Source organism: Leucoraja erinacea, chromosome 1 (genome assembly GCF_028641065.1).
Source record: "Leucoraja erinacea ecotype New England chromosome 1, Leri_hhj_1, whole genome shotgun sequence".
In the NCBI taxonomy this organism is placed as follows: domain Eukaryota; kingdom Metazoa; phylum Chordata; class Chondrichthyes; order Rajiformes; family Rajidae; genus Leucoraja; species Leucoraja erinaceus.
In genome coordinates, this window is record NC_073377.1 from 60928987 (window position 1) to 60947713 (window position 18727).

General features: G+C 44.7%; 1 pseudogene; it reads left to right on the top strand.

Annotated features, from left to right (window-relative positions):
- The first annotated feature begins 791 nt into the window (after positions 1 to 791).
- Positions 792 to 899, top strand: LOC129705060 (U2 spliceosomal RNA; annotated as a pseudogene).
- The last annotated feature ends 17828 nt before the right edge of the window (positions 900 to 18727 follow it).

Below are 18727 nucleotides of genomic sequence, written 5' to 3' on the forward strand. Positions count from 1 at the left end.
TCACCTCTCGGCCGGGCGGGAAGCAAAGTAAAAAAGGTCCCTATGCCAGTCTCAAACGAGACTGGCTTGGGACCAGTCGCTAGCAGCCAGCGCAGAGGCTGCGGGACAGACAGCACGGACCAGCGGTACCGGGGCTCGAAACGCTCAGCGAGTGCAGCGGCACTTATGGAGTCGGAACGGGACGTTCGGGCTGAAAACCTTGTTCACAAGGTAAGCACCAGGGTCCAGGGGATCTATAGGAACAGCCGGGGTTACCGGCTGCGGAACTGCCGCGAAGGACCAGGCCCGTGAACACCGGGGTCGGTCCAAGCGGCTCGAACCCGACACAGGGAACGACGGTCACCGGCGGGAGAAGGAAAGTCGGGAACAGCAGGTAAGAGACCCTGCGTTTCCTTCAACTTACCTTTCTAGGTGCAGACATGGACCAGGTCCATGTAAGGTGCAGAAGGCCGGCGGGAGAACCGCGGAGGAGCGGCAGCAGCAGCAGTAGCAGCAGCAGCGGCAGCGGCAGCAGCAGTGGCAGCCGGCAGCTGCAGGAGCACAGACAGCGGCAGTAGCACAGACAGCAGCAGTGGCAGCTGGCACTTCGTGAGGAGCTGGCAACGGCAGGAGCAGCATGGGCACATCGATTCCCGGAGAGGGAAAAACACCTGTGCCCAACTTCGCTCCAGCATGGTGAGAAAGTTCATTTCTCGGCAGCAAAGGACTTTGCAGTTGACTGGCTGCAATCTACTACAAGGGACCAGTATGTGAGTACCAGGATCGGTCCCAGCGGGGTTTTAGTTACAATAATCGCTTCTCGGCTTTTTGGCTAAGATCAAGTGTAGTATCTGTTCTTATCAGTTTAATATCTGATACACCCCTTATCTAGGGACTATATATATTATATAAAAACTATAGTAGCTGTTATCATCAGTTTTAATGTCTTATATGTCCCTTATCTAAGGACCATATAAGTAGGAGTGCCCAGAATTGAGGGCATTAGAGTGGGGTTGACCGGCTGCAACGACCATAAGGGACCAGTACCGTCAGTACGGGGGTGGGTCCCAGGGGTCTAAGATAAAGGAGCAGCCAGGAGTGCTGAGAGCGTTGAAGTCAGGTTAAAGGAATAGATGGAAGCAGCTGTGCCAGTTATCCTCCACACCGGCCATATCCACTTCACGGAAGGAAGGACAAAACTGGAGAAGGAGGACCATGGAACAGCGGGCAGCCAGCAGCAGCCAGCGGCACTTGGATCAACCGTAGTGGGATCAGCTGTGCCCGATGTCGGCCCCGCACCGGCCAGATCCATGTGACCGAGCGGTAGGCTAGACACAAATCAAACAAGGTAGTGGACTCAGAAGGGTCCGACTTTGCATAAAACCGCCGGCAACCAGTGCCCGAGAGGGCTGGAGCGGGAAGAAGCGGTGTATGGAGCCTTGCTCCAACGTGATAAAACCACAGCAGTACCTCTTTGAGGGCTGCACAATGCTTTTACCCCATCAGAGGGGAGCACTGTGGGTCAGTTCTGGGCTGACCTGCAAGAGGGGTCCGCAGAACAAAAGACAAGTGGGCAGCAGTTAAGCCCCACATGGGTACCCCGTGTGGGACCCTAGAGATCTCTAACTCTATAAAAAAGAGTAGGCAGGACCCTGATGGGCCAGAGCCTGGTAATACAGCGTCCCATGATCCTAACACAGCAGGGACTCTGCTGGACATGGTGGCCGATTACTTTAGCCAAGTCAAACATGGGTAGACTTGGATCCAGGATGGCAATAGTATTACTATATGTCTGGCCACAAACGCCAACAAGAAAAATTTACAAACACTGGCCAGACATCTGCCACCTGGCAACGGTGAGGCATTACAGGTGCCCAGTGTAAACCAATGCATTTGGCAGCATATGGACGAACATCAGGAACCAGGACCTCAAGATCCAGAGAACCTTCAAGGGATTGACGGAAGGCATCATAGCACACACCAGCACCCTGGACTAAACGTAGGTAACCAAAGACCATCAAGACGCACTAGATCTGTTTAATAATATGCAATATAACCTGAACTACACGTGGAAGGCGGCCATTCAGCCAGCACTAGGACCCCAAAAATGCTACCATTTGCAAATAAAGAACCGTGTGTGGACTAAGCCAAGACACTGGGGCTCATCAAGGCCAGCGCAAGGGCCTATTTTGGAGCATGATACCAGCCACAGGCAAGGCCATAAAAAATGTGGCTCATACCAGTAGCAGTGTCAGAAATCAATATAACCTGCAGGATCCGTTTTAGGGTATGGCCAGGGCGGCCACCCTGGAAGATGCGGAAGCCTCAACCTCCCACACAACCCCGAACAAGAAATATTAAACCAGAACCTTATTTTCAAAAAACCAAGGAAATAACAAAACCACCGGTAACCATGGAGGTAGGTGGGTGGGGTTTTCTTCTGTTAAAATAGGGACCTACGAGGGTAGGGGAGGTTGCAACACTACAGTTATGTATGGTATATAATCACTACAGATTCATATAATCTCAGCAGTATTCAGGGTTATCTGATAGGGTTTTTCTCATCCCAATAACCACAGTACATCATACACCAGAAGGGCATTTTGTCCTTACATAAACCAAACAATCTAAAACCCACATGGTGCTACAAGAATTGTACACAAAAGATGGGATTGAACATATTTATTAAATATAAGATAGAGTAGGGTTGCAGGATTATCATTGATTTTAACCCTAAACACATTTGTTTTAGATATTCATTTTAAGATGGATGCTCTTATTATTGATATAGACTTGGAGTCAGTTGTGGGTTTCTATATGGCAGGCATTGACTCAATAGAGGAACTTTGGCAATATAGAGCTTACAAAAGGGGCAATCATTAGCCCCATTATTATGTACTAAAATTCGTAAACCAGCTTGGCATTGTTATGTAAATAAGCCATAGGGTGAGGTTTTCCCCCGTTCGGACCCATCATTGGGGTACTAGGGATAATTCAACCACACTCGGCATCTGGAATTTTCAGAGTACCCGACTGACCTTCTCAATCATGGTATTTCAGTCTTACAGGGGATGGTGTTAGAACCATGTTCCCTATGAACATTGCCAAAAAAAAAAAAAAAAAAAAAAAAAAAAAAAAAAAATTATTGATTTATCCAGTGACTGGAGGCAGTCATCCATGCCATAACACTATGGATTTATTGATTTGTAGAGTCTAACAGACCCACTACACTGTCAGACAGGACGATGAATCTCATCTCATCTGCACTAAGACTGTCAACACGGAAGCAGTACCTTGGACACATCAAGAAATGGGGCATATACTGCTTGGACAACAATCTCGACCAAAAGGCCAAGAACATTCTGGCCGTATTGGAATTTTTACAAGCCTCCATTAGGATAATCGATGGAGCTACAGTGCCTTCAATAGTGCCACAAGTGCACTCTCCAATTACCTATCACAAGGAACGGAGCGGCACGCGGTGGAAACGCACCCCTGGTAAGAAAACCAGGTACTCCGAAATCTGGGACGTGGGTGTCGTTTCTCAACATGCTGAGGAGCTTGTAGCTCATAACAGCGTTGTCACTTCAGTAACAGTCCAGGAAGATGGTTATGCTCATGGTGTTATTTACCGCACAACAAGTCCAGCCATTAAGCAAACTGAGCCTGGACTCCCTGATCATCTCACCGAGAAACTGGTGTTGTCATACAGGATTTAATAAAAGAAAACAGATCGGGTTCCTCGGGTCAAGTGTTTGAATTTATGGTACACCCATATGGCAAACGACTGTATAGCAAGACACATCTAACAATACATAGAATATACTAAGAACATTCGAGGTCAGAGAATGGAGTTGTTTATCTCTTACAAGAAACCGCATGAAAGGGTCATGACTCAAACTATATCAAGGTGGCTCAAATAGGTCCTAAAAATGGCAGAAATAGACACTAATGTTTTAACTCTCATTCCACCAGGGCTGCAGCAACATCCGCAGCAAAAATTGTACAGGTACCCACAGACCAAATCCTCAGAATGGCAGGATGGTCATTAAAAAAGGGTTTTCCACAGGTTTTATAATAAACCAGTTATTTTTTGGAGCCATCATTGTATTAAGAAAACATTTTATGTTCAACAAAATAATTTGCCCGAAAGGTTACAGGGCTATGATTCTCAAATTTAAAAAAATGTTATATATATTTTTTCGTTATACCACACAACTCTTTGTATAATTGTGTTTTAAAATTACTAATGATGCTCTCTCCCAATACCCAAGGCAGTTGTGAAGCATGGACTCGTTCCACGGCATGAGGTCACAGAGCTTTGAAATCTTCACGAAGTCACTCACGTGACTCCGAAGTAAAATAGTAAGATTAAACGAGAACTTACCAGTTTGAAGTTTGATCTGTATTTTATGAGGAGTTACGATGAGGGATTTCGTGCCCTCCGCTCCCACCCTCTTATGATCATATCAAAAACTGGTATCTCTTTGGTAATCTTACTATGTTAGATCATTATAGGTTCCTGTGACCTCACACCGCTGCTTTGAAGTATGACACGCATGCGTGGAAGCGGGCTTCTTCACGAAATCCCTCATCGTAACTCCTCATAAAATACAGATCAAACTTCAAACTGGTAAGTTCTCGTTTAATCTTACTATTCTTGATTAGAAAGCATGTCAGGGGTTATGGAGAGAAGGCAGGAGAATGGGGTTGAGAGGGAAAGATAGATCAACCACAATTGAATGGTGGAGTAAAGTTGATGTTCCATATGGCCTTAATTCTGCTCCTATAACTTATGAATTTATGAAGTAAAGATGCTGTGAATATCTATATCTGCCAGCTGATCTGCACAGGATGTGGCCAGGTACTCGAGACCAGTTGCATTCTGCAGCTTCACTCTTAGGAAAGCTACTTATATCTGCCAGAGTGACCATTGGTGCAGACACATCTGAGGCTGGCTGAGCAGCGGCTTTCCATTAGCAACATCCTGTTCAAACTGGGCGTAGAATGCATGGAGTTCATCAGGGAGGGAACCATTGTCACCAACAAAATTGCCAGCCTTCGTTTTAGACCGTACTGTCAAACCAACTATGACCCTGATTATTATGTAAACCTCTTTACAGTTGTCCTTCAGCTTCTTTGCTCCATGATAATAGACCAAGCTTATCCAGTCACACCCGATAACTCAGATCCTCCAGTCCAGATACCAAGTCTGTGAGTTTTATCTGCAACCTTTCCAGTTTAATCACATCCTTCCAGAGACAGGATGGCCAGAATTGCTTCCAATAATCCAAGCACGCGTAAGTATTTTGTACAACTGTAACATGATGTTTCAATAGACAATAGACAATAGGTGCAGAAGGCCATTCGGCCCTTCGAGCCTGCACCGCCATTCAATGTGATCATGGCTGATCATTCACAATCAGTACCCTGTTCCTGCCTTCTCCCCGTATCTCCGGACTCTGCTATCTTTAAGAGCCCTATCAAGCTCTTTCTTGAAAGTATCCAGGGAACCGGCCTTCACTGCCCTCTGAGGCAGAGAATTCCACAGCCATGATCACAATGAATTAGAATACATCATCGTTCTAAATGCCTTACCCCTTATTCTTAAACAGTGGCCACTGGTTCTGCACTGCTCCAACATCAGGAACATGTTTCCTGCCTCTAGCGTGTCCAAACCCTGATTGATACAAATACATCTATTGATGCTCCTGAACACATCATCAGTGATGTAACCTGGGGTCATTGGGTGTTTCGGGTCTTTCAACATCACCCAGGCGACCCAGCCATGGTTGATCAGACCATGGCTTGTGTTCAGGTGGCATTCGCTCCTCCCCATGGACCTTCTCTCCCGATCCAGAGCCATCACAAGCCCTTCTCCGCTGCTTCAGTGGTGTTCTTGATGGCCCTTCTCCTCGCCACTCCGTTGATGCCCAGTGCACTTAAGGCTTTGAAGAGCGATTGCCCTGCAAAATCTCTGCAGCCAATCTCGATGGGCATACACCTTGCCTTACAGCCCTGCCTGCGGCAGTCTATGACCAGCTCTTCATATTTGGCCATCTTCCACTCGTGGGCTTCCTCAGGATGATCCTCCCAGTGTTAATTCCAACAAGACGATGTTTTTGGTCGCCTCAGGAGGATATCTGGCCTCAGGGTGGTCGTGGCAATGTGCTGTGGGAACTTCAGCTGTTTCACCAGGTCTACAGAAAGCTGCCAGCCCTGCGCAGTCGCCAGGATTCCTGCCAGATTCCTGGCTGCTGTGGTTCTTGGCAGCCACACTCCGGCCTTCACGAAGGTGATCATCTGGGTGGTGGGGCGTTCTTGTCTGCAGCTGCTGATTCCCATGCTGATGGCTTCTGCAATGGGTTTGAGAACCTGGTCGTGACTCCATGTGTACCGGCCCTGCCCAAGAGACTTTGGGCATCAGCTCAGGATGTGTTCCAACGTCCCCTTGCCTGAGCATTGCGGGCAATCTGGAGATTCCGCTTTGCCCAGATGAAGAGGTTCGATGGGCTGGGGAGGACATCATACACTGCCTGGACCAGGAACTTGATGCGCTGTGGTTCAGCCTGCCAGAGCTCAGTCCATGTGAATTTTCAGTCCATGGCCTGCTCCCATCTTGTCCAGGCCCCCTGCTGCCTCAAGCCAACTGCTCTGGTAGACCTCTCCTCCTCCACCACTGCCCTCACTTCCTCCTGGACCAGCCTGCGCCTCTCCTTCCCCTTGGCCTTGTCAATCTGGGGAGATGGGAAGATTTCCAGACCAGCTCTTCCCCGAGTCACTGCTCCCACCAGGACTCTGTGGCGTATCTGAGACTCCGCTTGCAGCACGGCTTCGCCGGCTGTCAACTTCCTCCCAGTTTTCACCTCCACCCCTGCCTGAGCCACCTTGGGGTCGCTGGAGTCCCCGTACAGCATCACCTCTCTGTCCCGAGTCACCTTGAACTCCTCCTCCAGGGACTTCAGGGGCAGCTGGAGCTTGGTGTTATTTCCGTAAAGGGCGATGCTGCTAAGGCTCCTGGGCAGTCCCAGCCACCTTCTGAGAAAGCTGCTGACTTTCCTCTCCAATCTCTCTACGATGGATATTGGGACTTTGTAGACAAGCAGTGGCCAGAGTATCCTTGGCAGGATAAGATGTTGGTAAATCCATGCCTTGAACTTGCCGGGAAGCCCCGACTGGTCCACTGCTCTCAACCAACTCTCCAGCTCCTGACAGGTTGCCTGGACAGATGCTGTATCCTTCAGGCTGCTGTTAAACACCTTGTCAAGACTCTTCACTGGCTTTTCGGGGAGACAGTTGGGATTGGTGTCCCTTCGATGCTGAAGCGGAACCTGTCCATGACTTTGCCCTTCTTCAGCACCAGTGACCTTGATTTTCCTGGCTTAAACCTCATCCTTGCCCATCCAATCAGTTTCTCCAACCCCTGCAGGATCACAGAGATGGTACAGTCTGTGATGATCCCAACCTTCAGGCTGTGCCACTCTGATGTTACTGACCCTGATGAGACTCTCATGCTGAACTGGTTGTAATAGTCCAGGATGATGCCACTTGGCCCGGCACATGATGCTTGGCCATGACTGTCTGGATCAGCTTGTGCAGGATGGAGCCGTAGACATTGGCCAGGTCAAGCCAGAACACTGTCAGGTCTCCCTTGTTCTTCGTGGCTTCTATGATGAGCTGGGTCACCACTCCCGTGTGCTCTAGACATCCCGGCTCTCCAGATAAGCCTCCCTTTTGCACTGAGCTGTCGATGCTGGAGTGGAAGTTGGTCAGCCGCCTCGCCACTATGCTGAAGAAGATCTGGCCTTCAACGCTCAGCAAGGAGATGATTCTGAACTGATCGATCTTCTTGGAATCTTCTTCCTTTGGGATCCAGACTCCTTCAGCGAATCGCCACTGCTGCGCCACTTTCCCTCTCCTCCAGATGACTTTCAGGATTTTCCACAGCCGTTTCAGTAGCAAGAGGCAGTTCTTGTAGACCCTGTAGGGGACTCTCCTCGGGCCAGGGGCTGAGCCAGCTCTTGCTCTCTTCACAACGTCCTGGACCTCTTTCAGGAGTGGCTCTCTACTTGATGGGTGGAAGTGGTTTTATCAGGATGTTTCACTGGCCCAGCTCCTGCTGCCTGACGGGGTCACTGTAGGTCATCTGGATGTGCCGGTCGATTTCCTCCTTAGAGCAAGCCAAACTCCCACTGTGCTTCTGCCCTAGTAGTTGTTTGGTGAAGCCGAAGGGGTTGGCTATGAAGGATGCTCGCTTCCTGGCTCTTTCCTTCCGGCGTCTTTGGTGCCACTCAGCTCTACGGAGGATCATCAGCTTCTTCCTCAGGATGGTTCGCAGCTCAGCCAAGGGGGGACTTTGCTCTTCGGTGGCCTCTTTATACTGCTTCTTGAGGGACTTCAACTCCTGCCGGATCTTGTGGATCTTTGTTGCTCGTTGGTTCATAGTGAAAGGTGTTCTGGCCAGCTTCTTCTCCACTGCTCCAAACCTTTCCACAGCTAGACTGATGATGATTGTCATCATCGTCCGCAGCCTTCGGTCCACGTCTCCCTTCACAGTTGCTTCTAGCACCTTGTCGACGTCCTCGTCGAACTGATGCCAGACTGCCGTCTTGCAGGCCCGAGGCCATTTGACTCGAACCTTCTCCAGAGAACTGTTCCGAGGGACTAGTTGCACCACTTGGATGTTTCGGGCACTATGGGGTGATTCCGGGCCCGGCTCCTCCTGCGTCTCACCAGGTAAAATACCTGTGATGTGACACACTTAATAATCTTATATGCTTCAATAAGATACCCTCTCATCCTTCTAAATTCCAGAGTCTACAAACCCTGCCGCTCCATTCTCTCAGCATATGACAGTCCCGCCATCCCGGGAATTAACCTTATGAACCTACGCTGCACTCCCTCAATAGCAAGAATGTCCTTCCTCAAATTAGGGGACCAAAATCGCACACAATACTCCAGGTGTGGTCTCACCAGGACCCTGTACAACTGCAGAAGGACCTCTTTGCTCCCATACTCAACTCCTCTTGTCTTGAAGGGCAACATGCCAGTCGCTTTCGTCACTGCCTGCTGTCTGCATGCTTACTTTCATTGGCTGATGAACAAGGACCTCCAGATCCTGTTCTACATCCCCTTTTCCCAACTTGACACTATTTAGATAATAATCTGCCTTCCTGTTTTTGCTACCAAAGTGGAAAACGTCACATTTCTCCACATTAAACTGCATCGGCCATACATCTGCAGTTTCAAATCTTACATTCATTTCCAGGACTGATGAACTCATACATCCCATATGCCTTATTTACTATCTTGTGTACCTGGGTTGCCACTTTCAGAAAACCCTGCACTTATGTTATACGAGAATTTTGCCCGAACAGTCTGTGACCCATATATTTAAAGCCCATAGCGCTGCAGCCGACAACGCTTTGTTTAAAGCCCCATGCGCTAAGTTGACAGCACTCTGATTAAAATTTTGCCAAGTTTGTAGCGCCATTTGTATTACCTTTGCATGGCAAGTCTGTAGCACTATGTGTATTGCTTTACATGTCAAGTCTGCAGCTGATAGCGCTTTGTTTCCAAATGTGGGGTGGGGTGGGGGGGGGAGGCGTGCTTGGGTGCAGTCCCCTGCCATTGGTTGTAATTTGAATTTGGGGGCAGTGTTATTGACCAGGACATACCGGCGGTTATTTCAACGACTGATTTCCGCCAGTATAAAGGTAGGTGCCATAAGGTAGTTCTTGATGAGAGGGGTTCACCGACAGGCTGGGTTGCGATCAGCGCCATGGACAGAGGCTAAGAATGAGGGAGGTGCGCGGCTGTAAGACGGGCCCCTGCGCAGATCGAGATAAGTATTGTTTTTGTTTCCTCTGGTGCCAATAAAACTAATTTGTAACTTTTAATTTGGAATTCATAATGATCCAGAATGTTCCCACAAAATAATGATCAGTATAAGAACTGTCAATCGTACTGCACAGCAGCTACGGTAAGTACTGAAGATTGTAATCACGTATGGTCTTGCTGCTGACTGGTTAGCCTGCAACAAAAAAGCTTTTCACTGTACCTTGGTACACTTGACAATAAACTGAATAAGATTATTTTATGAATTACGTCATTGAATTATAAAGGATACGAAGCATTATGTTCTATTTAATGCATTGTTGCAGTCTTTTGTGCTGTTAAATTGTAATTATACCCATTGATTAAATAATTTTATGAATTCTAAGTAAAATTAATGTTATTTCATCCAACACTGCAAGTTGGGAAAATGAAGTAAAATAGAAATTGTTGCAATTATTCAACGTTAGGCAGCATCTGTGGTGAGAAAAAAATAGGGTGAATCATTTTTTTTAAAGAGAGAAATAGGGAAACACTGTGACATTTCATTTGATCCAAACTGGAAAGAGATTTTAAACAAATGCAATGGCAGCAAAAGCAGAAAATGAGTAATCATCAATAGGGAGGGTTTTGTGTGTTTAACTTGCGCGCTGAATCCTGCTTTCACCTGAACCCTGTCGCCCTCTCAATTGCAATGCAGATCGGACAACACTTAAAGGAAATCTCATACAGCAGTAGTGAGCTACCCTGGGCAAGTACTTTGAGAGAAGATGCTCCACTGGCTCAAACAATTTCCTGCTATTTATAGTATTCATGTTACACTGGTTACGTCGATATCTCACATTCACGATAATTCATCAGTATCTCACTTCTCCCTGGAGTATTTGATCCTTATTTATTTCTGCAGGAGTTGCCTCTACCTGCATGACAGCTAGGGCCTATCTTACATTGCTTAATACCCATTTTCCCCGTTCCTTGGATAGATGGGTGTTCTAAATTAAGGCGAGATCTTATTGCCATTACCTCTCCTATCTTATAACCTTATCTTTGCTCTAGCCATCTATACCTTGAAATCTAAATAGTACCCTAAACTAATTACCACAACTTCTAGAATTTTCTTTAGGTTGGCCAATGTTCCCATCATCCTTTTCCTGTATTTTGAAGTTCTTGAGTTGACCATATTGCAACCGTTATACGGGAAGGCAGACTATTATCTAAGTGGTGGCCGATTGGGAGAGGGGGACATGCAGCGAGACCTGGGTGTCATGGTACACCAGTCATTGAAGGTAGGAATGCAGGTGCAGCAGGCGGTGAAGAAAGCGAATGGTATGTTGGCTTTCATAGCAAGAGGATTTGAGTATAGGAGCAGGGAGGTTCTAATGCAGTTGTACAGGGTCTTGGTGAGACCACACCTGGAGTATTGCGTACAGTTTTGGTCTCCAAATCAGAGGAAGGACATTATTGCCATAGAGGGAGTGCAGAGAAGGTTCACCAGACTGATTCCTGGGATGTCAGGACTGTCTTATGAAGAAAGACTGGATAGACTTGGTTTATACTCTCTAGAATTTAGGAGATTGAGAGGGGATCTTATAGAAACTTACAAAATTCTTAAAGGGTTGGACAGGCTAGATGCAGGAAGATTGTTCCCGATGTTGGGGAAGTCCAGGACAAGGGGTCACAGCTTAAGGATAAGGGGGAAATCCTTTAAAACCGAGATGAGAAAAACTTTTTTCACACAGAAAGTGGTGAACCTCTGGAACTCTCTGCCACAGAGGGTAGTTGAGGCCAGTTCATTGGCTATATTTAAGAGGGAGTTAGATGTGGCCCTTGTGGCTAAGGGGATCAGAGGGTATGGAAAGAAGGCAGGTACGGGATACTGAGTTGGATGATCAGCCATGATCATATTGAATGGCGGTGCAGGCTCGAAGGGCCGAATGGCCTACTGCTGCACTTAATTTCTATGTTTCTATGTTTCTATGTTATCAATTTTCTTATAATTTCCAGAGACTCCTTCATCAGGAAAGGCTGTGATGGGGTGGAAGGTACAATAGAGCTGTAAATGAGAAAAGGTACACATGAGAAAAAGGAAGATGTTGCAAATCGAATGCATGCTCTAAAAGGACATAAGAAGAAATAACAGTGGAGGTGGCATTAGCAATAATAGTATCAACATTCTAGCACTTACAATTAGCAACCAAGGAATGTGCGTCACTACTGACCTTAAAGAAAGCTTCCTCCTAAGTCCCGCCTTACTCTGTGGCAAGAGTTTTCCTTCTCACAACACCACTGCTGCCAGCTCAAAAGGACTCCTGAAGTCCAGCAGCTATTACATTGTAAAGCTTAAGAATTTTTCCTAATCATAAAACAAGTTGCCAAAAGCACAGTTCTTTATTAACAGTATATGGAATATCAAATAAAGACTACAGCCCTGGGACTCAATGTGTGGTAGAAAAAAAAAGTTGAGTTAAATAATTGTACTAATTTAGTCAGCGGGGGTGGGGGGGGTGCGATTACAACCTTCATGTGGTCCGCCCAGTTTCAACGAAGGCAATCAACCTGGCGTGCACAATCAAATAAGATAAAATAGAATCAATTGTCCTACAACTTTGGGCTGTGCACACCATATGCAAGAAGAAGAGAAGCAGTCAGCAGGATAGGCAGGGGCAGTACAGGGAGAGAAAGTTAATAGGTTAAACTGCATTTATTTTATTTATTTTATTGCAAGAAGGCTGATGGGTAAAGCAGATGAAGTCAGTGTTTGGACAGGCTTGATATGGAACTGTGATAGTGTAGCTATTACAGACACATGAGGGTCAAAAGGCAAGAATCAAGAGCGTTTAATTGCCATATGTACCAAAATGGAACAATGAAATTGTTACTTGCAGCAGCATAACAGGTTTGTAAACACATAACTCAATAGATGACATAATAAACAAATGAAAAAAAAGTTAAATACATTTAAAAAAAAAAAAATTGTTAGAAACATAGAAAATAGGTGCAGGAGGAGGTCATTCGGCCCTTCGAGCCAGCACCACCATTCACTATGATCATGGCTGATCGTCTCCTATCAATAACCCGTGCCTGCCTTCTCCCCATATCTCTTGACTCCACTAGCCCCGAGAGCTCTATCTAACTCTCTTAAATCCATCCAGCGACTTGGCAGGGAATTCCATAAATTCACAACTCTCTGGATGAAAACGTTTTTTTCTCACCTCAGTCTTAAATGACCTCCCCTGTATTCTAAGACTGTGGTCCCTGGTTCTGGACTCGCCCAACATTGGGAACATTTTTCCTGCATCTAGCTTGTCCAGTCCTTTTATAATTTTATATGTTTCTATAAGATCCCCCTCATCCTTCTAAACTCCAGTGAATACAAGCCTAGTCTTTTCAATCTTTCATCATATGACAGTCCTGCCACCCCAGGGATCAATCTCGTGAACCTACGCTGCACTGCCTCAATCACAAGGATGTCCTTCCTCAAATTAGGAGACCAAAACTGTACACAATACTCCAGATGTGGTCTCACCAGTCCTATACAACTGCAGAAGAACCTCTTTATTCCTATACTGAAATCCTCTTGATATGAAGGCCAACATTCCATTAGCTTTCTTCACTGCCTGCTGTAGCTGTAAGCCAACTTTCAGTGACCAGTGTACAAGGATACCCAGGTCTCGCTGTACCTCCCCCTTACCTAACCAAAAGCATCTGACGACGGGAAATACAGGAACAAATATATTGGGAAATCAGATAACTGGAAAGAATGGTGGCGCAGCGATAGAGTTGCTGCCTTACAGCACTTGCGGTGCCAGAGGCCTGGGTTCGATCCAGACTATGGGTGCTGTCTGTACGGAGTTTGTACATTCTCACCGTAATCGTGCGGGCTTTCTCCGAGATCTTCAGTTTCCTTCCACACTCCAAAGACATACAGGTTTGTAGGTTAATTGGCTTAGTATACGTGTAAATTGCCCCTAGTATATGTTGGATAGCATTAATGTGCAGGAAACGCTGGTCGATGCGGACTCATTGGGCAGAAGGGCCTTTTTCCGTGATGTATCTCTAAACTAAACTGTGATTATGGGTACCTTCAAAGTTTCTAGTATTGATTGAGATTACTATAATGCTAAGGGATTAGATGGGGCAGAATTTGTTACGTGTATCCAGGAACATTTTCTCAAGCAACATGTAGATGCCCCTATTTGAGGGGGCAATACTCAAACTCCTCTTGGGAAATAAGGTTGGGCAAGAGATTCAAGTGTCAGTGGCAGAGCAGTTGGGGACCAGTGACAATATTTCTATTAGTTTTTAAATTATGAAAAAGATAGGACTGATCCACAAGTTAAAGCTCTAAAATGGGAAAGGCTAATTTTGAAGTCATTAAATATGACTCTGCAAAGGTTGATTGGGAGAAACAGTTAGAAGGTAAACAGACATTTGGCAAGTAGGAGGTTTTCAAAAGTAAGACAGAGAGGGTTTAGCAACAGCATGTTCCTGTTGGAGTGAAGGACAACATTGGGAAGAGTAGGAAATCTTGGCTGACGAGGCATATTGATGCTCTAGTCAGGACAAAGATGGGGACATGTCAGATTTAGAAAGGAAGGGGCAGCCTGTGATTTAGCTAGAGAGGGTTCAGAATATATTCATTGGAATGTCACCGGGCCTGGAGGTCTGGAGTTACAGTATAAGGAGAGACTGGATATGGTGTGTGGAGACAGAAGGACTAGTTGGAGAACTGGGAAGGGAGCGAGGAAGGACGGAAAAAGCAAGGGCTATGTAAAATTAGAGAAGTCAATATTGATACCGCTGGGATGTAAACTACCCAAGCGAAATATGAGGTGCTGTTCCTCCAATTTGTGCTGGGCCTCACTCAAATTCACTAGTCCTACTGTCTCCGCCTCTTCTTTTCTTTCCCGCGTTGTTTCACCTGCCCTGCCCGTGCTTGAAACTGCAATGCAAAATTGAAAATGAAATGATAAATGCAATGAGTTGTTTGGCCTGCCCTGTGCTTGAAATGGATTGACTTGACTTGAAGTGGATTGACTTGACTTAACTTGAAATGGATTGACTTTTCTTGAGTTGACTTGAAATGGATTGAATTGAATTGACTGGAAATGGATTGACTTGACGACTTGACTTGAAATGGATTGACTTGACTTGAAATGAATTGACTTGAATTGACTGGAAATGGATTGACAACTTGGAATGGATTGATGACTTGAAATGGATAGATTTGACTTAACTTGAAATGACTTGAAATGGATTGACTTGACTTGAAATGGATTGACTTGACTTGAAATGGATTAACTTGAATTGGATTGAAATGGATTTGTCTTGACTTGAAATGGATTGACTCAACCCTTGACTTGACTTGACTCCACACACACCACGGGGCCAGCAATATTGGAATTGGTGCAGAGGTGGAATATTACATTGGGGGACCAACTCTCCCATCTGAAGTTGGGACCCAACGGGTCCCACTTAGTCTAGTGCTTATTAAAAGTCTGATCTTATACGTGTGTGTATATGTGTGTGTATATGTGGTTGTCTTTACATCTTCGCAAAAACACTGCGCGGTAATGATTACATTTTTACCTATTCTGATTGACATTTTTCCCCTCAGCAGAGAACACCTTATCTGAACATTTTATACTTTATTTCTCAATTTATTACATTAAAAGTAGGTGAGAAGTTTAAAAACATCAAAAGACATTGAATGTAAAACAACCAGCTTCAACTGATGATATCACAATGGCTCGGCTAGCAGTGCTCAGCTTCACTGAAGATTTCATCCTATATTTGACATTATTCATGATTAAGGTTTTAAAAATGTCAACTTTAACAAGATGTTTACATATTCTGATTCACATTTTTACCCTCTCAGCAGAGATCACTTTCACTGAACATTTTATGCTTTATTTCTCAATTTATTACTGATTAAAGTTTAAAAAAATCAAAAGACTGAATTTAAAATGACCAGCTTCAACTGGTGACATGACAATGGCTCGGCAAGCAGTGAGGACACAGGAACACTGAACTTTTCACCTCACAGGAGGGGGAGGGTGAATTGCTATTGGAAGTACAATTGGAATTTATTTTTTAAAGCCCACTGTTCAGGGAGGCAGGGGAGTGCTGGAATCTTACATTCAGGAACGGCTTGAGTTGAAGGATCACGCCTCCCATGGGGGCTATGGGTAGGGAACGTGTTCATTGGGGGAGCAGACCCAACGGGTCTGCACTTGGTCTAGTATACATATTTATTTTACAACATGGAAAATAAGTCATTTGGTCCATCAACTTTATGCAGACTCTCAGAGCAAACATATTCCCCCATATTAGCTCAGCCTCTGCAGCACATTCAGAGGGAGGTAGATGAGTGGAGTATAGAAAAAAAATGGAAACGATTGATATCAACAGGTTGGCCAGGCAAAACAGACTTGAAACAGTAGGACACCTGCATATGAGGCCTCAGTGTGGAATAAGGGCACTGTAACAAGTGAAAAACCTGATGACTGACATACAATCCTTGCCCAAAGGAGTGGGTGGAAATGCAAAGTTGACCTTGAAGCTTAGCATCGTGCTGAGCTCAACACTCATTCAAGATAGACAACAAATGCTGGAGTATCTCAGCGGAACATGCGGCATCTCTGGAGAAAAGGAATAGGTGACGTTTCAGGTTAAGATCCTTCTTCAGACTGAGAGTCAGGGGAGAGGGAAACTACAGGTATGAAAAGGTAGAGAAGAAATGACAGCCAGCCCCAATTACTCAATAAAGGTGGAGCCCACAATGTCCATTGTCGGCTGTGGCAGAGGTTATATTCAGCTGGGTTTGTGAGTTGATGAGCTGATAATTGAACAACTGGGATCAAGTAGAGGAAGGCCAGAGGAGAAAGTGAAAATACAGTTGTAGATTAGGAGGGTGTCATAAGAAAGTGAAAGAGACAGAAGATCTAGAGTGCCATTTTTATCCAAGAATTCCTGTGGCCTACAAAGTTTTGACATAATTAAAAAATAAACAAAGATAGGTTTTGTCAAAAGATGGGAAGCTATGAATCTGCACATCAAGACAGTTTTAAATATGTTGTTGCAATTTTCTATTCCTTCCATGTGAAAGGTGTAATTACATCAACTAAGATGAAAGATTGTGTCCTGGTCTTGTATATATCTAGCTGAGTAATACTTTTATAGAAATTCAACAACACATCAGAAGGCTTTAAAGAAAGCAGAACAACTCTGCCTGAAACTCACCAGTGGTAGCACTATTAAACATGCAATGATTATTTTTTTCAACTGAAAAGTGTAATTGTTCACTGTCACTGAAATCTTTAATAATGCCAATAAGATTGAAATTAAGCAGATGGTTTAGTACATTAAAAAAAAGTCACAAAGTGCAGGAGTAACCCAGAAGTCAAGTATCATCTCTGGAGAACATGCACAGGTGACATCTCAGGTCCAGGCATGGGGTCTGAGGAGAGGTCCATGTCACCTATCCGTGTTCTCCAGAGAAGCAGCCTGACATGCTGGGTTAATCCAGCACATTGTATCTTTTTTATAACCCAGCATCTGCTGTTCCTTGTTTCTACAATCTTCCAGTTTTCTGACACAGTTTTAAACCTTGTTAATTTGGTCTTTACAATGAGTATCTATGGTTTAATAGATTTCCCTACCATCAGCTGTGCATTTCAAAATAAACAAATATTGCATGACACTAGTGTAGGAAGAAATTGCAGATGCTGGTTTAAACCAAAGATAGACACAAAATGCTGGAGTAACTCAGTGGGACAGGCAGCATCTCTGGAGAGAAGGAATGGGTGACGTTTTGGCTCGACCTGAAACGTCACCAATCCTTCTTCCCAGAGATGCTGCCTGTCCTATTGAGTTACTCCAGCATTATGTGTCTACCTTGCATGACACTAACATTGCAGTAAGGTTTTAAATATGTTCAAAATTCTAGTATAGCTTGGTCAAATGTGTAGATCAGTGACACTCATGTTATGAGTCATACTTTGTAGCTCCGCCCACTGTTTAACAGAAAGCTTCTCAGCCCTTTCTCCCTCAGTCTTGAGTTACGTATTAAGATGAAGTTACCTATGCTGTAACGCTAATAAAGTCTTTGGATCATAATCACTGTGTGTGACCTATGTTAACAGCAGAAGCTCGACAATCAGTATAAGTTCACTGCAGGTGAACTGCAAATATTAAAATGAAAAAAAAAATCTGCAGATAGAAAACAAAGGATAGACTCAGCAGGTCAAGGTGCACATGTAAGCATCTTTTTAGAACAAAACAGAATTAACGCTTCAGGTGAATGAATTTGCATCAGAATTAGTTAAAAGACAACCATGTTTTAATGTTCAGAGTAGTGTGAGGAGAGGGTCCTGGGGGCTTATTGGAGAGAACAAAATAAATATCTTAGGATGGAGAACAAATGGGACTGAATTGTGCAAAGAAGGTGGTACTAGTAAGAGATGATAGGGAAGGCTTGTAAATTGGATTAGGTTACCTATGCTATAATGCTAATAAATTATTTGTCTTGTAAATTGGAGGTGATTTTCTCAAGGAGAAATAAATAGGAGGATCAATGAAAAGAGAGGAATGAAAAAAAAACAAAGTTAAAATTAAAATATAGACAAATTAGGTTTCGGGAAATTTGAAATATACAGAATGCAGGAAAAACCCGGCAGGTCAAGCTTCATCTGAGAAAATTGATGATCTTAGTACATACATAAATAAGATAGGCCCTTCGGTCCCTCGAGACCATTTAACAATCCTGAAATTTTATCTCAACCCACTTTCCCTTCACATACCTATATCCATTGATTTATTTAATATTCCACAAGTCTATCGCACTCTGTTTTAAATGCAATCAACAATAAGCATCCACATCCTTTCAGAATAAAGAATTTCAAAGATTAACTAC